Raw genomic sequence first — 18950 nt, forward strand, 5'->3', positions numbered from 1 at the left:
CTACTTTGGGTGCTTCTCACGCCTCATCCCCATTTCTCCATTCCAGCGCCAACCCCAGCCTTCTGGCTGCAACGATGTACTAATAGCATAATGAAATCACCATTAAAGGTTTTTAAGACTAAAATTCTGCCCCTCCCCATATGGATTACTAGAAGCCAAATTATTATCCTGAGATAAACCATTCAATAGTTAAGAAATGGGGAAAGTGTGAGAATGAACACTTTCTCAAGAAAGTACAAGTCCTTACTAGCTGGAAGAAATTAAGATGGTATAGAAACTAGAAGCCAATTATAAAATGGCTCCTTTGATGCTGCAGTGGCATCTTTCTGTCATATGTAAAGGGGCCAGGACCCAGAAGGCAGGCTGGGAAATAGATTCATATAACAGAATAATGATGTAGTAGGGAAAGGTAAGTAGGCCCCCAGAAACAAAAATCATACAAGGGTGTTACAGAATCTCTTGCACACCTCTAATAACACGCACATACTCCTTTTCTTTTTATGGCTGCATCTTTTATAACTTGCACATTCATTACAAAATTACCAGCAAATGGACTGCCATACTGAAGCAGGCCAGTGGTCCAGCTAGTTCAGTGCCACTTCACCAAGAGCAATCAGTGACAGATTTGTCTAAAGAACTTTGAGCAAATCTTGGAGAAGAAAGTTATGGGATAATCTGCCCCCGGTAGGGATGTTAAATATCAGTTAATTGAATAGTTGAGTAGCCTCATGAATTATTCGACTGTGTGGGTAGGGCTGGCAGCCAGTGCGCTCTGGGCCCACTTCTGAGGAGCCCCCAGTCACGCTGCGCTGATGCCTCTGTCCTGTCTTCTGAATGGCTATCGTGCGCAATTAGACTTAATCATTAATTGTCTTCCTTATCCTACCCTTTCATTAGTAATAGTTATTGATGGCTTTATACTGGCTAAATTTGTGCAGTGATATCACCTGTAACTGAATCCTAAATAGTATCTTGACTAGTGAACCTTATCTAGCTCATTCACCATGTCCTCCCCCCCTTTCAAAATGTTTGTGTTTCACCATACATTTTTGCAGTCGGTGAACTACGTAACTTGTTAAATCTATCAGATGCAGCAGTGTAGGGTGCCAGGCGGGACCTGATCCATGAGGGAAGCCAGTTTAAAAAACCAGCTCCCTCGCAGACTGGCTGTTTGTCACCCCATACTGCTGCCTCAGATACAGAAGTGTGGGATGGTAGCTGCCCCTGTCTGAGGCGGGGTGGAGTGGAAGAGTCTGAGCTCCCAGACCCAGCAAAAACTGGAACAGAGTCAGTCTGCCTGCCCACATAGCCCCTAATATACTTGAAAGGCAGAACTGCAATGGGGATAGGTTGGACCTGGCACAAACACTTTAAATGCCCGTCTTTGTGTGCAGGAGGTGAAGTCCCCCTCGGTGCACCATAGGTTGATCCTGGTAGAAATCACCAGGATTGGAGACCTCCTGGACTACCACTGGTGAGACTGAGTGGTTCCTCCAGTACTCACCCAGTGCATGGGGCTCTCCGTCCTTCATACTTCCCAGCATGTACATCAGGAGGTAAGTGATGCTTTGCTGCCTGCTGTTTGGGTTTACCTCGACCAGGTCCTGTGAGAGGGTTCACCCCACCTACCACTCAGCCCTGACTATCTGGCTCTCTCCATTGGCCCCCAACTCCACGTGCTTTCCCAACCACCTCCCCCTCATCACTCAAGCCGGATGTCTGCATTGCAGTTGTTCCTGTTTTGAACCACGTCAGAAAGTCAGCTGTAAACACTTGTGCGTCTCTTTCTTCACTTCTCCACCCTTGTGTCCCGCCCAGGTGACAAATGGCTGGATCTCTTACCTCCAACAGAGGGTGGGGAATTCTGATGGGCCAGCCTTTACTCCACCTTGGTTCCGTGGCCCACTGGGGATGTTAGCTGGAAAATCCTCCATGGCACAGTGAGCACGGGCACGTACTTGGTGTGGTTCACCCCTGTTCCCAGCACTTGCCATGAGGGAGACCCCTGGCACATATTTATCTTGAGCGCTCCAGGTTACAGCCCCTCTTTCAGCTCCTCCAGAATCTCTTGTTTAGGTTCTGGTTGCAATTCTCCCCTCACCTATTAATCTACCCCATCCATGTCCCCACAAAGTCGTGGGACCTCCTCGTCAACCTACTCCTGGTTATAGCCAAAATGGCAATTTACAAGTCCAGGGAATAGAGGTTGGCTGAGGGAAGGGCCTGAGACTGTGTGGGGGCTATTTCTATTCCTCTATCCATTCACACATCTGTGCAGAGTTCCACTGGGTGGCATCCGCTAGCTCTCTTGAGGCCTTCTAGGGGCAGTTAGCACTGTCTGGAGTTCTCTGCTTGGTGTCCCTGTCTGGCTCCCTCATTTTAGGCATTTGAGTTCCATACCTGTCCCTGTTTCCTTTTTATTTGTTGCCCATAATCACTTGGCATTCTAGGCTCTGTGGCCCCTCTCGGCTCTGTGACCCCTCTCCGTAGGCTGGGGGAAGGTCCTTTAGATGTGAGAGGGTGCAGACTCCAATAGGACCAGTGAGTGGCAGATGGCTGGTCAAAGCCTGTTACAGCATGTTATATTTTCCAACAGTAATTGTAACTGGTATTGTATTTTTGTTAATTTTAACAGTATCAACCTTGTGTTAGGAGCTTTCCTCACATTAACTAAGATATAGTTTCTGACTTGAAGAACTTGAAGTCATTGATCAATCTATACAGCTTTGCTTCCCCAAGTAGAGAGGAGGGTAGCATGCTTTAATGCACCTATTTCATTAAAGGAAAATACTGGATGTGTGCATTTGAATAACTAAAACCTAGGGGAAGTCTGAAAGAGCAGTAATAGAGTAATGGTAAAAGTCACAGCAGGAACTGAAGCACACATCAGTAAGCCTGGGTCTTCTAAACTTTCAATCTTCAATGTAGCTCTGGATGGTTCTAAGGAAGAAACTGAAAATTAAAGAAAATATTAGAAACATAAATTAAATATCTAAATGTTAAGTGTTAACCCATTTTTAATTGTACATTCAGCTGGTAGATTAAAAAAATATGCATTTCAAGCTAGTGTAATAAATATTATACAGTTATTCAGCATAATGGTAGTGAATCAAATGGGCTGAGCATTGGAAAATATTACAAATAATTATCAAATCATTTGACAGTACAATCTTTCACAAAATTATTTGTAAAATAGTTTTTGACCATACATAAAGCTGGTTGAATAGCAGAAAACTGTAGATGTAAACAAAGTATGCAAATGAAACATCCAAAGTCTAAACACAGGGAAAACAGGGTTGGATGCAAAATCCTTTGGAGTGGATAACAAGTCTCCCCTTGGCCCTACACCAGTTCCATACAAAATGTTAATGATACTAAGGAACATATTGTAACTGTTCTTAAAGACTTCTCCTTCTCTGTATGAATTGATATTGCCATTTGTTAATATAATATAAAATTTGGTTTATTCTTTTTAATACTAAAGTTTAAAAGTAAGACCAATTCAGAACTCTTATGTCTTGATATCCATGTGGGTTTACTTTACACAGTGACTGATTAACTTATGCCTCCTTCCAAATGCACATTACTGTGAAATATTAATGTTTACTCAGTTTATTACTATTACTAAATGCACTGTTGTAATATAAATCTTTAAAAATGTGCCAGGCCTTACCTTTGCTTTGTGAAGGATTGAAAATCCAGGCTTAGAACAATCTAATTTCCCAATATTATTACTGCCGTACAACATGTAAATGCTGAAGTTACTGATTACATTTTTGTAAAATATTTATTTACCAGCTGACAGAGTGTTAGTCATGGAGAGAAATTTTAAAAAAATCCAACATGATACTAATTAAAGAGATCCCTAGTTTGCTGCCATATATCAACTTTTCAGATGAGTTATTCTGTTGTTTTAATAGACCACTGTCACTTCCTTGAAAATAAAATTGTTCTCTGCAGCATGGTAATATTATTTCCATTTCATATGTAACTGGGGGTATGTCTACACTACCCCGCTAGTTCGAACTAGCGGGGTAATGTATGCATACCGCACTTGCTAATGAAGCCCGGGATTTGAATTTCCCGGGCTTCCTATTCCGAACTACCGTTACTCCTCGTGAAACTACCGTTACTCCTCGGAATAGGCACCCTAGTCCGAACTACCTAGTTCGAGCCCCGTGTAGCCGCGCTACACGGGGTTCGAAGCAGAGGGGATTTAAAAATGGCGGCTCCCCGCTTATGCTAATGAAGCCCGGGAAATTCAAATCCCGGGCTTCATTAGCAAGTGCGGTATGCCTACATTACCCTCCTAGTTCGAACTAGGAGGGTAGTGTAGACATACCCAGGTTTCTTTGCAAGGTATTACCAATAAAAGTGTCTTCTGCCTTCTTGGAAAAGTGAGCATGTGGCAGATGACACCAATGATGGTTAACCAGCAGACACAATTTGTGCAGAAGTAAAATAATCATGATGGATCAGTAATATAAATGTTCATCGCTTTACTTCGTACTGGAAAATATTGTAAACCATACCACTGCTGAGTGGGGTGAATAAAGTACAAGGAAATCAGAAAAGTATAAAGTAAAGGAAGAAACCCTAACAACAGAAGCCCTGAGGTCCTGGTGAACAAGAGAATGAGATACCGAAGGGACAGTCCTGGTCGTCTTCACAGTCCCCTTTGCAAATGCTATCAAGCAGTGAAATGTGCCAAACTGTGGAACCGGGGGGGTTTAAGAAGCAAGGACCAGATCCAGTTCGGACAAGGAGTGTTGAAAGGCAACACCCTTGAACCCTATGAGGAGGAGTTGACTTTGCAATAATTGGTGCACAAATCACTAGATATTAAAGATCACCATTTTTAGTTTTCTGCTGTCTTTGGCACTTTCAGGGTACAGGTAGGTCATATTTTCAAATCAAGAGTAACATTTTCAAAATCACAAAAAGCCTAATTCCCATTTTCTAACATGACTTAGGAGCTAAATCCGTGGCAAAACCCAAAGAATTGGGCACCTAAGTCTCTTTAAACATCAGAACCATGGCTCCCAATTAACTAAAGTTATTTTGAAAATGTTACTCTTCTCAGCAGGCATGAGAGCTACAAACTTACTTTTCTTTTTAAAATTAAAGCAGCTATTCTCATGTAAGTACAAGATTCCAGGAACTAGAATTCTAACAAAACACACTCAGTTCCATGAAATTTGTGATGAAAATCAGAACATAAGAACATAAGAATGGCCGTACTGGGTCAGACCAAAGGTCCATCTAGCCCAGTAGCCTGTCTGCCAACAGTGGCCAGCGCCAGGAGCCCCAGAGAAGGTGGACTGAAGACAATGATCAAGTGATTTGTCTTGTGCCATCCTTCTCCAGCCTCTGACAAACAGAGGCCAGGGACACCATTTCTATCTCCTGGGTAATATCCTTTGATGGACCTAACATCCATGAAATTATCTAGCTTCCTAGCTTTCACAGACTCCTCTGGCAAGGAGTTCCACAGATTGACTACACACTGTGTGAAGAAGAACGTTCTTTTATTAGTTTTAAACCTGCTACCCATTCATTTTATTTGGTGTCCTCTAGTTCTTATATTATGGGAACTAGTAAATAACTTTTCTTTATCAGCCCTCTCCACACCACTCATGAATTTATATACCTCTATCATATCCCCACTCAGTTTCCTCTTTTCTAAACTGAAAAGCCCCAGTCGCTTTAGCCTCTCTTCATATGGACCTGTTCCAAACTCATAATCATTTTAGTTGCCCTTTTCTGAACCCTTTCCAAGGCCAAAATATCCTTTTTGAGGTGAGGAGACCACATCTGTACACAGTATTCAAGATGTGGGCGTACCATAGTTTTATACAGGAGCAGTAAGGTATTCTGTCTTATTTTCTATCTCTTTCTTAATAATTCCTAACATCCTATTTGCCTTTTTGACCGCCGCTGCACACTGTGTGGAAGTTTTCAGAGAACTATCCACAATTAGTCCAAGATCTCTTTCCTGATTTGTCACAGCCTAATTAGCCCCTATCATACTGTACATATAGTTGAGGTTATTTTTCCCAATGTGCATTACTTTACACTTATCCACATTAAATTTCATTTGCCATTTTGTTGCCCAATCACTCAGTTTGGTGAGATCTTCTTGGAGTCCCTCACAGTCTGCTTCTGTCTTGACTATCCTAAACAGTTTTGTATCATCTGCAAACTTTACTACCTCACTCCTTACCCCTTTCTCCAGATCATTTATGAATAAGTTGAAAAGGATTTGTCCCAGGACTGACCATTGGGGGACACCACTAGTTACCCCTCTCCACTCTGAAAATTTACCATTTATTCCTACCCTTTGTTTCCTGTCTTTTAACCAGTTCTCAGTCCAACAAAGGTCCTTCCCTCTTATCCCATGACAATGTAGTTTATGCAAGCGCCTTTGGTGAGGGACTTTGTCAAAGGCTTTCTGAAAATCTAAGTATACTATATCTACTGGATCCCCCTTGTCCTCATGTTGCATCTCTATCATTAATAGATTAGTAAGACATGATTTCCCTTTACAGAAACCTTGTTGATTTTTATCCAACAAATTATGTTCTTCTATGTGCCTGACAATTTTATTCTTTACTATTGTTTGACTAATTTGCCTGGTACTGAAGTTAGACTTACCGGTCTGTAATTGCCAGAATCGCCTCTAGATTCTAAATATTGAAGTCTTGTTAGTTATCTTCTAGTCATTATGTATGGGAAGCCAATTAAAAGGATAGATTACAAACCACAGATAATAGTTCTGCAATTTCCCATGTGAGTTCTTTTAGAACCCTTGGATGAATGCCATCCGGAAAAGTTGGCAGGACTGGGCCAAGGACAAAACGTGCCCAGGACAAGGGTGATTGGGGAAGAAGAGGAACTGTCAGATGAGACCTTGAAAAGTCCCAGGAAGAACCACTACAAACCAGAGTGAAATAGAGAGAAAGAAAGGCAAAATATCAAAGAGGTTGCTGATGGTAAAATAAATAACAAGGAAGGGTCAAACTGAGCTTAGGTCCTAAGACTTTGCCTTGGAAAGTTAGAGATTTTAGGTGGCATGGTTTCAGTTTAGCTAGTGGAGACTCCTAATCTTGTAAAGGAACTTACTGTTGTTTTAAATTACACAACATGTTTCAAACTTTGTTGTTCATGCACCATTTTTCACCTTGACATGCCCATTCTTCATTCCCTTAACAAAAGCATTCTACTAAAACTTTAAATAGAAAAAGGCATGAATGGGGGATGGGTTTATTTGCAGCTCCAACATGACCTCAGTCATCTTCTGTTTTAATCTCTTGCGCAATGATGACAAATTGTCTAGATCTCTTTCTATTCCTTTTAAAGGAATATCCAAAGGAACTCATCAGTATGGTTTTTGGAGGCATAGTTTTTTATTCTCCTATCATAGATCTTTTGTTTCTCATGTCCTCTTGCTGTCTCTTTATATAACAGTAGCCAGGTAGTTAGTGCACTCATGTGGAAAGTGGGAGTCTCACAGAGTTCAGTCCCCCAGTAAAATTACTCTTTAATTGTTTATTCACCATGAAACAGTGACTAGTGCACTAATGCTCAGTGACTAGTGCACTCTCCTAAGAGATAGAAGACTCCTGTCAAAATCCTTCCTTCTCAGCAGAGCAGACATAGGGGAATATTGAATCTGGTCTCTCGCATCCCAAGTGAATGCTCTAATGACGGGGCTGATCTTTCTCCACTCAGGTTTTGAATCTGACCCAATCTGACATTTGGCCATTGAACACACTACCAGCTTAGTCCCCACGCATGAGGTAGGCAGGCACATGCTTAACTTCCTATAGTTCCTGGGTTGAGCTGGGCTTTAAGGGAGGTGGGAGTCACATGGATGGCAAGTGGGAGGCAGCAATGCATGCACCTGGAGGCAGGAATATAGGACCCAAATGAATTTTTACTCTGAAAACTTAGGCACTAGGAGGGTTAAGTTGCATACAGGACTCAGCAACAGTTTTGTAGACTGCAGTTGACCCAAATACCTGAGTTCCTTTGAGGACCAGGGCCTAACCATTCGCCAGGACTATTTGCCTTTGTCTCAATGACTGTTTTTTCCCCTTTTAACTTTATCCACTCCCCTTAGACACATAGCATAGGGTAACTGTTCTCTCAAACAAAATACAGGACTATGTAGCACTTTAAAGACTAACAAGATGGTTTATTAGATGGTTTATTAGATGGTTTATTAGTCTTTAAAGTGCTACATAGTCCTGTATTTTGTTTCAGCTACACCAGACTAACACGGCTACATTTCTATCACTGTTCTCTCAAAGTACTTCTTGCTGCCTTAAAGGGCCAGTAACCCAGTACAGGCTGTATCAAACAAACACAGAAAAAACAATATCAACCCCTACCAAATACTTCCTAAAATAATTGAAGATTTTTTAAAATTCTTCTTATTGATCTTTCTAATCCACTTTGCACTTCACTTGTTACTACAACATAATATGCAATAGTCATACTAGATACGACGGATAGAGACTAGATTTGTTCATTGTAATTTCATGTAGTATTGCATGCACTTTTTCCCTCTAACACATATAATATCCCCAGTATGAATAAGATATATTTATGATCAAGAAAATACGTACACCAACACACCAATGTCATTTTTAGTGCCTAAACGGCACAGTGTTTTCTAAATACGATGGGAAGAGGATATAAGAATGTGCCCTTCCCCATTAAGAAGAAATGATGTATCAAATTAGGAGAGAAAATGTTTGTACTGAGAGAACTGGAATTTTTATTGCTCTAGGAAAACTGGCATGCTAAAGTCAGTGACCTTTCCTTCAAGGAAAAAAAATTAATATGGTTGCCACATCAAGCCTGTCAGCTATCGTTGTCCTGTGTCTCCTGCGGAGGGTTTTTTAAGTGTATTATTTTCCTTTGAGAAATACTGTTCTCTGTTTTATCAAGCTTCCTGCCAGGTCAGTTAGTATTGAAATTGATATTAATAACCTTTGACTAATAAACTCCATCAATGTTTTCATTAGGTTGATTTTGGCAAGAATACCATCTGTCAATTAAAGCTCTTTTCAGGATTTATAACACTGGGAAAGGCTGGCATTTGTCAAATCAAAAACATTGATTTTCACATGTAAATATAAAAAAGTGCCATACAACAGGGAGAAGATATAAATAATGTTTCAGGAGTGTCAGTCTGAATTAATGTGAACAAGTGTTATCCCATAGAGCTCAGTTAAAGGGATTATTGCACTACTATATTTCTGTGCCCAAAAGCAGATAGGAGTGCTTTTAATTAATCTGGGTGCCTACTAATTGATTAACTGAATAATGTAGCCACCAGGGAGAGTAACATTGGTTTTCTTTCACAACTGATATAAAATTAAGCTTAAATGGGTGATAAAAGCTTTGGCTTATCTTGGGGGAAAGCCCAATACCAGAGCAGAAGAACATGCATGAAATATGCTAAATGAATTAACACAAAATGAACTGGGACAAATTGTTCTTTGGTGTAACTCCAGTGCAAAAAAATTCACCCACTGAACATGGCATCTTGGTGTCTTATTCATGCTGTAAAAGTAGCCTCACCTCATATTGTATTCTTTTTCAATTTATCCTTGTAGTTTGGAGACTTTTAATAGGGAAATTAGTCTTTATGGGAGAATAATAATGATGGAGAAGACAAAAAGATTTGGAGGAACAATTCCACATCTGGTTTCTGCACCCAGTTAAGCTAAACTCCCGGGCTACGTCTACACTGGCCCCTTTTCCGGAAGGGGCATGTAAATTTCATGAGTCGTAGTAGGGAAATGCGCGGGGGATTTAAATATCCCCCGCGGCATTTAAATAAAAATGTCCGCCGCTTTTTTCCGGCTTTTAAAAAAGCCGGAAAAGAGCGTCTACACTGGCCCCGATCCTCCGGAAAAAGTGCCCTTTTCTGGAGGATCTTATTCCTACTTTGAAGTACTTTGAAGTAGGAATAAGATCCTCCGGAAAAGGGCACTTTTTCCGGAGGATCGGGGCCAGTGTAGACGCTCTTTTCCAGCTTTTTTAAAAGCCGGAAAAAAGCGGCGTACATTTTTATTTAAATGCTGCGGGGGATATTTAAATCCCCCGCGCATTTCCCTACTACGACTCATGAAATTTACATGCCCCTTCCGGAAAAGGGGCCAGTGTAGACGAGCCCCCGGGGATACAAAGCTTAAAAGCTCATGAAAATAGTCTAATGAGAGATTTCTGATGGTTGTCTATTTCTGGGTGGGCCAGAATACAACCCTCACAAACTCAAATTAGGGGGAAGGCCATTGTCTGGATAGGTGGGAAAGGAGTACTGACAACTCCCCTCCCCCCCACACATACTTCCTCTGTAGGAGGAGGAAGGCATCACCTGAGCTCTGGAAGAATCTATCAACATGAAACCACCAGCCTGCCTCTTGTACCTGATTTGGAATTTCTGATCCAAGATCTCCCATCTCCTCGTCTCCAGACAATATATACAATCAATCCCAATGACTTTCTGCACACCACACATGGGTGCAGGGTGAGAGTAGTGGCAGCAGGCAATAAAGCGCAATTCTTCGTAGCAGGTGAACTGTTACAGATCCAACACCTTTGATCCAGCTTGCAGAAGGAAATTAGGGATGGAAACTAAAGGTCACTGAGGGCTTGTCTACTCTACCACTTACATCTGTGTAACTCATGTTACAAGGATGTGAAAAAGCTACTCTGAGTGTCACAAGTTACCTCCACCTAAGGGTTGTCCACACTAGTGCTATGGAGACAGGAAATACTTTCCCATCGGCACAGTGCGTCTTCACCTGATGTACTGTAGTGGTAGAGCAGCACAGGTGCAGCTGCACTGATGTAGCATGGTAAAGTAGCCTAGCCCTGAGAGTACTACCCTTGCAGGGAGAGGGCATATGGTAGGATGAGTTCCTCTGTATGTAACTTATATTACAAGGATAGGCAACAGTCTGTCTTCAGAGAGCTTATACAGAAGCGTCTGCTTCATGCAGATGACTCTGTAATGCGAGCTGGGAGTCCTACCCATAGAGGTCACTAACTGCCTTTGTCTAGTGGGACAATGACACACAGATTATTACAGTAGTGGCTAAAACACCAACCAACAGCTCCACGTGGTTGCAACTTGGATCCCAGCTGGAACCCGACACAGCTGAGAATGGGGAAACTGAAGCATGGCTGAGTGATGAAAGGGACGGCTGCATCAGGAAAGGAGCACTGCATGATAGTCGGTTCCTAGCAGAGAGTGGGGAAATGAGCCATGCCACTTGGATTTTCCAGACATAAGCCTAATCCATGGTTGGAGGGAGGAGTTTGGACTGTACAGATACACATGCAGCTGTCATGAGGCCACCGTCTACAAGAGCAAACCCTTTACCCTTTATACCCTATAGCTGCCCTGACCAGCACCCCACATGGAGGTAGGACAGAAAGAGGAGCTGGTCTTGGGGAAGGGAGCACTGGGTTAATCCATCAAGGGGAGTTGGTTCCTAATACACACACAGCCCAGAGGTGGAGACAGATGCCAGAGAAAGCAGGAGTCTGACACTAGGTAGCTGTGGACCTGGTGCTACAGATTAGTTAAAACTCACAGCACAGTAGGGGGCCCAGCTGGATACCCTTATTTAGGACAAGAGTGGATTCCATGGACAATACCAGTCTCTTGAATTGCATGTTTGCCTGCCAGCAAAAGAAAACACAGTACACTGTGCCCTCCTCTGTCTTAGACTAGACTGGATTAGAAACAGATGAGTGTCTCTACTTACTGTGAATAAGCTTACAGGAGTTGTCTTGGAGGACTCTCATCCAAGAAACTACTTTGGACATGGGCATCTCATGGGCTTGGACAACTATGGGCTTGGACATCTTCAATTTCACACCCCAGGTGCTGCCTTTGTGATGGGTATTTTGCACTTGGGCACATAAGGTCCAGAAGCACAGTCCGTGACAAAAAAGGGGAAGATGTGGCCAGCGTTCCATACCGATAGTGATTATGGGAGGCAGCACGAGCAGCTAAACAAGGACAGCACTGCAAGAATATGGCAAGTTTAACCATTTAACCAACATGCGCAGCAGGATATGAAAGATTCAGTCGGGCTTGTCATGGGAAGGAGTAGAACTCTCTCCTTGACTCTGAACACAAAGTGGATTCAGAGCGAGGGGGCAGGGAGGGAAGAAGGAATAAACTCTGTATATGACACAATGTTAATAATGTATGATTTTAGCTGAATGGCAAGGCCTCAGGTGTGACTCCTCGGGGTGAATCGGACTAACACACATTACAAAAAAGCAGGCACACTCTAATAATGTACAATGAGAGCATAATGCAGCCTACAGCAATATGGGACCTTGTGGTAACTAATAAAAAGCAAACAAACAAAGACAGTACCAACTGAAGTGTGTGGTTGTGGTGAGTAAGAACCAGAGACTTCTCTTTGGGTATGTCTACACTACAGCACTAATTTGAACTAACTTAATTCAAATTAGTTAATTCTAACTAAGCTAATTCGAATTAGTGCATCTAGACCTAAAAACTAATTCGAATTAGCGTTTTGCTAATTCGAAATAGCATGTCCACATTGAGTGGACCCTGAACAGAAGTTAAGGCTGGCCAGAACCAGTGCCGGCAGGGCATCAGGTTAGGACTCGGAGTGTGGAGCTGTTGCCTCAGGCTAGCTGAGGGCTGTGCTTAAAGGGACCCGACCCCCACCCTGAACAGACAGTTCTCAGGGTTCCCCACTTGCTTGTCTAATTCGATGAGAGACAGCAAAGCAGTCCTGACTTGGATGCCCTCACTCGGCACATCACAGCACTCGGCCATCAGCCCAGCTGCACTTGCTGCAGGCTGCCATCTGGGAGGGACGATCAGGGGGGGCTGTCAGGATCCAGGAGGCCCTGCAGGAGAGCTTCCACCCCGAGGAGCCCGCAGAGCCACCCCAGTCTTCCCCATCAGGGGCTCGTGCCCCATTCCTCACTCACCTTCTTCCACTTACCCTTCCCTAGCCCCCCTTCCTGATGGAAAAAAATAAAGGACACGTGGGTTCAAAAATAGAAACTCTCTTTATTTAACAAAACTGGAGGATCGGGGGATTAACCTCTGGGGAGACTGGGAAAAGGAGGTGGGAGAGGGAAAGTGGAAACCTGGGAGGAGGGAGCTGGAAGGGGGAAGCCAGCGGAACAAGGAGGAGGGGAAGTATGGTACGCCATATCTTCAGTACTGTGTACAGATGTGGTCTCCTCACCTCATAAAAGATATTTTGGCCTTGAAAAGGGTTCCAAAAAGGGCAACTAAAATGATTAGGGGTTTGGAACAGGTCCTATATGAAGAGAGGTTAAAGAGACTGGGACTTTTCAGCTTAGAAAAGAGGAGACTGAGGGGGGATGTGATAGAGGTCTATAAAATCATGATTGGTGTGGACAGGGTGAATAAAGAAAAGTTCTTAATTAGTTCCCATAATATAAGGACTAGAGGACACCAAATGAAATGAATGGACAGGAGGTTTAAAACTAATACGCAAAAGTTCTTCTTCACACAGCACATAGTCAACCTGTGGAACTCCTTGCCACAGGAGGCTGTGAAGGCTAGAACTATAACAGAGTTTAAAGATCAGAGGGGTAGCCGTGTTAGTCTGAATCTGCAAAAGCGACGAGGAGTCCAGTGGCACCTTATAGACTAACTGAAGTGTAGGAGCATAAGCTTTCGTGGGCAAAGACCCACTTCGTCAGATGCATGTAGTGGAAATTTCCAGAGGCAGGAATAAATATGCAGGCCAGGATCAGGCTGGAGATGACCAGGTGGATCCAATCAAGGAGGATGAGGCCCACTTCTAGCAGCTGATCTGGAGGTGTGAATTCCAAGAGAGCAGAAGCTGCTTTTGTAGTTAGCGAGCCATTCACAGTCTTTGTTTAATCCAGAGTTGATTGTGTCAAACTTAAAGATGAACTGTAGCTCAGCAGTTTCTCTTTGAAGTCTGGTCCTGAAGTTTTTTTGCTGCAGGATGGACACACAATTGCAGATCTAAAAGTAGCCATCCTGCAGCAATAAGAGGTGAGAGAACTGCTGCAATCTGAAGGATGGGGGCACTGCCATGAGGAGATGGATCACAAATCAGAGAAAGCAAGCACTAGAGTATGACAGGTTAGTCAAGGACTACTTGGTCGGACACTCCTGTGAGGATCCATCCCTAAAGGAATTGAGGGGGATGCAGAGGCATGAGCCTACTACACAAGAAGGATAAGTAAACTGAAAGAACCAGGGACACTGACTGCTGGGTCATTTGACTCATCATCCAGCCAACAGAGATAATCACAGAATGGAAAGACAGAACAATCCAGAAGTGAACAACAAGGGGGAAGGCGGAAAGGAGACCCCACAGAAAGAGAAAGTTTACTAGACTTGGAGACAAATGACAGAAATAGTTTCTACTGGCAACACCAATGGAGTGACCTCTCTCAAAGACTATACAAATATATGTGAGTACGTGGTAGGATTCCAGCTGAGCTACATGCTAGCAACTTCTGAGGGACAAGACATGGGGTGGAGATCTATATGCCCATTTAGTAATGTTCATGATAAAATGTTTGTAAAATAGGGATGATATATGATGACTGAAGTAAGAAGGCCCAAGTTCCCTGTATGGACTCTTGGGGTGTGGTTACATAGCAAAGTTATTTTATTCTCAAATAACACAGCAATTCTGTTATTTTGAAATAATTTTGAAATAACACGGTTTATTCCAACTTCTGTAAACCTCATTCTATGAAGAATAATGCCTATTCCAAAATAGCTATTTTGAAAAAAGGTGTGTGTGGACACTCTGCTGCTATTTCAAAATAGCCCCTCACCAGGGCCATTCTAAGTTATTTCTCCTGGAACTCTAAATCGAGATAGCATGTCTATATTAGGGAAGCCTGCCTCGGACTAATTTTGAGGCTTCCTTGTAGTGTAGATGTGCTATTTCAAAACAAACTATATCAGAATAACTATTCCTGAATAGCTTATTCCGAAACAACTGTGCAGTGTAGAGGTAGCCTCAGGGCACACCAGAGGAAAAGAGAATAGGTGGAGTGAGGCAGAAAAGAACTCAGCCACGCAATCAGAGCAGTCCACAGGGTTTAATTAATTCCACTCGTTGAACTATTCACTCTGTTAATGAAAGAAGTGAAAGGACATTGTATGAAGAACAAGGGGAAGGGTCACATTTGCAATGGCTCATAGTAGGCTTACAAACATGCAGCCAGTTTTCTTGAAAGTTCATATCTGGGCCTCAAGAGTGAGACAAAACTGAACTGACATGGCAAGAGGGGCAAACTCTTATACCCCTTTTAGATGTTTTGGCAGCCAGGAAACAGCCGCTCAGATTGATTACTGTGCACTGGGCTGAAAACGAATTGTGATTGGGTTAGTGGGTTGATTTAATCATCAGGACAGAAAGACAAAAGGCATATCCAGGACCTTTTCCATGGAGGTACAAAAAACTGGTCTGGAATACTTCAGTGGAGGATTTGTTAGGAAGCCTAAAGGCCTCCATGGATTCATCAGGCCAGGAGACATGAGACATCTGGATTATGGAGGATTGTTAACTATCCACCAAAGAGATTATATTTACTGCCTGAGTTTTCAGGGATGGTGAGGTACGCATCTCCAGCTGGGGAGCAGATGGGTTTTTGGCTGATATCCTGGAGGGAACTGTTAACTATCTGAGAAGCTGGCTGGGGTGAGGAGAAGCAGCCAAACTAATTGCTGGCACTTCTGCATGGCAGGTGTCTAATGCAATCATTCCAAAAAGGATCCAATTCCTTAATAAACTGGAATTGGAAATGGACTTAGGGGAAGGCATCCATGAAAGAAGCTGAAAAAGAGGGTAAGAGCTCCTCGTGTCTGGACCAGCTAGGAGACAGCCCCCTTTCCACAGCCCTTTAATCTTTGTATGAAGGGAGGGCCATGGGACTGGGACTAGCTATGGAAGGTCAGAAGCTAATGTCTGCCCTCCATCAGCAGGAAACAGTTAAAGAAAGAATCATAATATTCCCTGTTATTACCAGATGAATTAAATAATGAAGTTGTGGTCCAATTAAAGCACATTCATCATCTAGCCTTTCTTCCTACATGTCTGAGCCAGATACTAATATCCTAATGTGTAAAACGCACATGTGTTTTTTATTTCAGAAAGTTGTACACGGAAGCTGGCCTCTTTCTTTCTTTCTTTCTTTCTTTCTTTCTTTCTTTCTTTCTTTCTTTCTTTCTTTCTTTCTTTCTTTCTTTCTTTCTTTCTTTCTTTCTTTCTTTCTTTCTTTCTTTCTTTGTAAAATGCGCAAGGTACAACAATGAAACAGAGGTAGCAGGTAGCAGAGTCTTTTGATCTAATTGTTAAGTACATGCCTTATCATGCAGCTCGTGGTTATCAGCTGCATTAGTCACTAAACTGTGATCTGCACAATTCTTTTCGCCATGTCACCCATCATAGCACAACCACTTATAGCAGCATTTGAAGCACTATAACAAAAATATTTCCACCCCTTCTGAATAAGTCAGCAGTAAGATAATTCCTTCAACAACTAGATCCCTCAAGTGTTCCACATACCCCAGTACTCTTCAGTCACACTTCACACTACATTCCACTGTGTGTAAATTTCTGATTCCATTTGCTGTGCTTGTGGGTTTCTGCAATATTTACTAGCAAATTAATAGCTGGCCAGAGGCAAGGTATCCAAGTCCTGAGGCATCATAAACAAATCGTATGTATTATTAGCTGCAGAAAACTCTAATTGCAACACGTAGAGCTACAGAAACCCTGAAATTGCAAAATTTAAGGTTCCAACAGCAATAGTAACTCAGCCATACTGAAAATTGTGTATATGTACTAATGTACCCTTTGCAATTCAAGTAATTCAGTTAGATATATATTAAAAGAGAAATAGGAACCAAAAAGTAGTACATGGAACAGAGCATTAGTCCTTAAAAGAGTCCCTGAATAAGTGTAACGTGGTTAAAACTTTGCATTTACAATGGGAAACATGCACTTTGGTCCATTCTCCAATTGCACAGAAATGGCTGATGTCACTGAATTTACTTCAATAAGTAAACAAGCAAACAAATAAATACCAAAACCCACACATTTTGTAGGCAGAGATCACACATGTTCCCCAAGGATGTCTTTTTGCAAGGACAGACATGTAAGAGACATGCTTATGATGGAAACAGTAGGGCTAGGTCTACATTGGCATCCCTTTCCGGAAAAGGGATGCTAATGAGACGAGTCAGAATTGCAAATCCGCGGGGGATTTAAATATCCCCCGCGGCATTTGCATTTACATGGCTGCCGCTTTTTTCCAGCTTGGGGATAAGCCGGAGAAAAGCGCCAGTCTAGACGCGATTCTCCGGAAAATAAGCCCTTTTCCGGAGAATCGCGTCTAGACTGGTGCTTTTCTCCGGCTTATCCCTAAGCCGGAAAAAAGCGGCAGCCATGTAAATGCAAATGCCGCGGGGGATATTTAAATCCCCTGTGGATTTGCAATTCCGACTCGTCTCATTAGCATCCCTTTTCCGGAAAGGGATGCCAATGTAGACGTAGCCTAGGTGTTTGACCAATTATACAAAAGCTAATAGTTTACAGAGGAAAAAATCTATGTATTGTGACATCTGAGTTGCAATTATTTGAAGTAACAAATAAAATTGAAATATGGGCCATATCCATTTCAGGACATTTCACAAGTATCTAACATGGGATTGAAGCATTAATTTCATAAACTACAGTAAATTAGTCTTATAGGAAAAAGACATGAGAGAGTCTTTGAGTGTAGTTATAGTCTGAGAGAACTGAACAGTTCTTTCCTAGCTAACATAAAACAGTTGCTTAATTGATCAATGGTTTTGTCACTAGGGCATTGAGCTAGGATTCAAGAATTTTGTATATGGACCCCAGCTCTGCCATAGACCTATTATATGGCTAGTTATTTAGGATGGGATTTTCAAAAGCACTTCCATGATTTAAAAGCACAAGTCCCCCTGAATATCAATGGGGATTGAACATAGCACTTTCAAGTCCCAGTTTAGTGCTTTAAGGACAGGATCATTCTTCCATTTCCTATTCCCTATTACTTATTTAAGTAATTGCTGTAATTGCCACAGGATGCTAGTAAAGTGGAGGGAAACTGCATGACTGGGAACAGAGGTGTGCACAAGACACCATCTTATGCAGAAATGAGAGACCCTCTACCTTAAGTTTTCCTTTTGACGTTTATAAAACAGCAAACTACTTCCATGGCTAGGTCAGGCGTGCTAGTATTTTTATGGTACAGTGCATTCCAACAAATGAATGACATTTTCATCGTCACATGAGAGCTGGAGTACTTTTTGCATGTCACCAATTCTTCAGGATTAATACATCTTGTTTTCTGAACACTTCTGTTCCTTTTTGCAATTGTGCTAGTTTAGCTGTCTGTGGAATTATACAGTGCTCAAGCACATATATGAGAGGAACCACTGGTTGGCAATTAAAATGAGATTTCATAAATCACAGGGAATGCAAAATTACATAGTAGGGGGAAGGCTCATTCCACACTATTTTAAAACACATTTTAATCAAAACCAAAAATGTTCTCATTTATCAACAGAGCCAGAACAATCCCTAGTGCCCCATTTCACATGAGTACTCTTGGTTTCTTTACCTATTACATGTCTCCCCTAACATGATCTTTTAAAATGTGTAACAACTTTTATACTGCACATTTTTATAAATTCCCCCTTTTTGTTATAAATCTGCGTAGTTTTGTAGTTAAATATTCTTTCACTCCATGTGCATCTTCTCCATATTTTGACTCATCAACATCTTGTTTTTAGTGTTTTATATAATTGTTAACTAATGCCTCATTAAAGTTAAACACCAGGGCTGTGTCTACACTGGGCCACTTATTCCGGAAAAGCA

Source organism: Pelodiscus sinensis, chromosome 13, assembly GCF_052426305.1.
Source record: "Pelodiscus sinensis isolate ZL-2025 chromosome 13, ASM5242630v1, whole genome shotgun sequence".
NCBI lineage: Eukaryota > Metazoa > Chordata > Testudines > Trionychidae > Pelodiscus > Pelodiscus sinensis.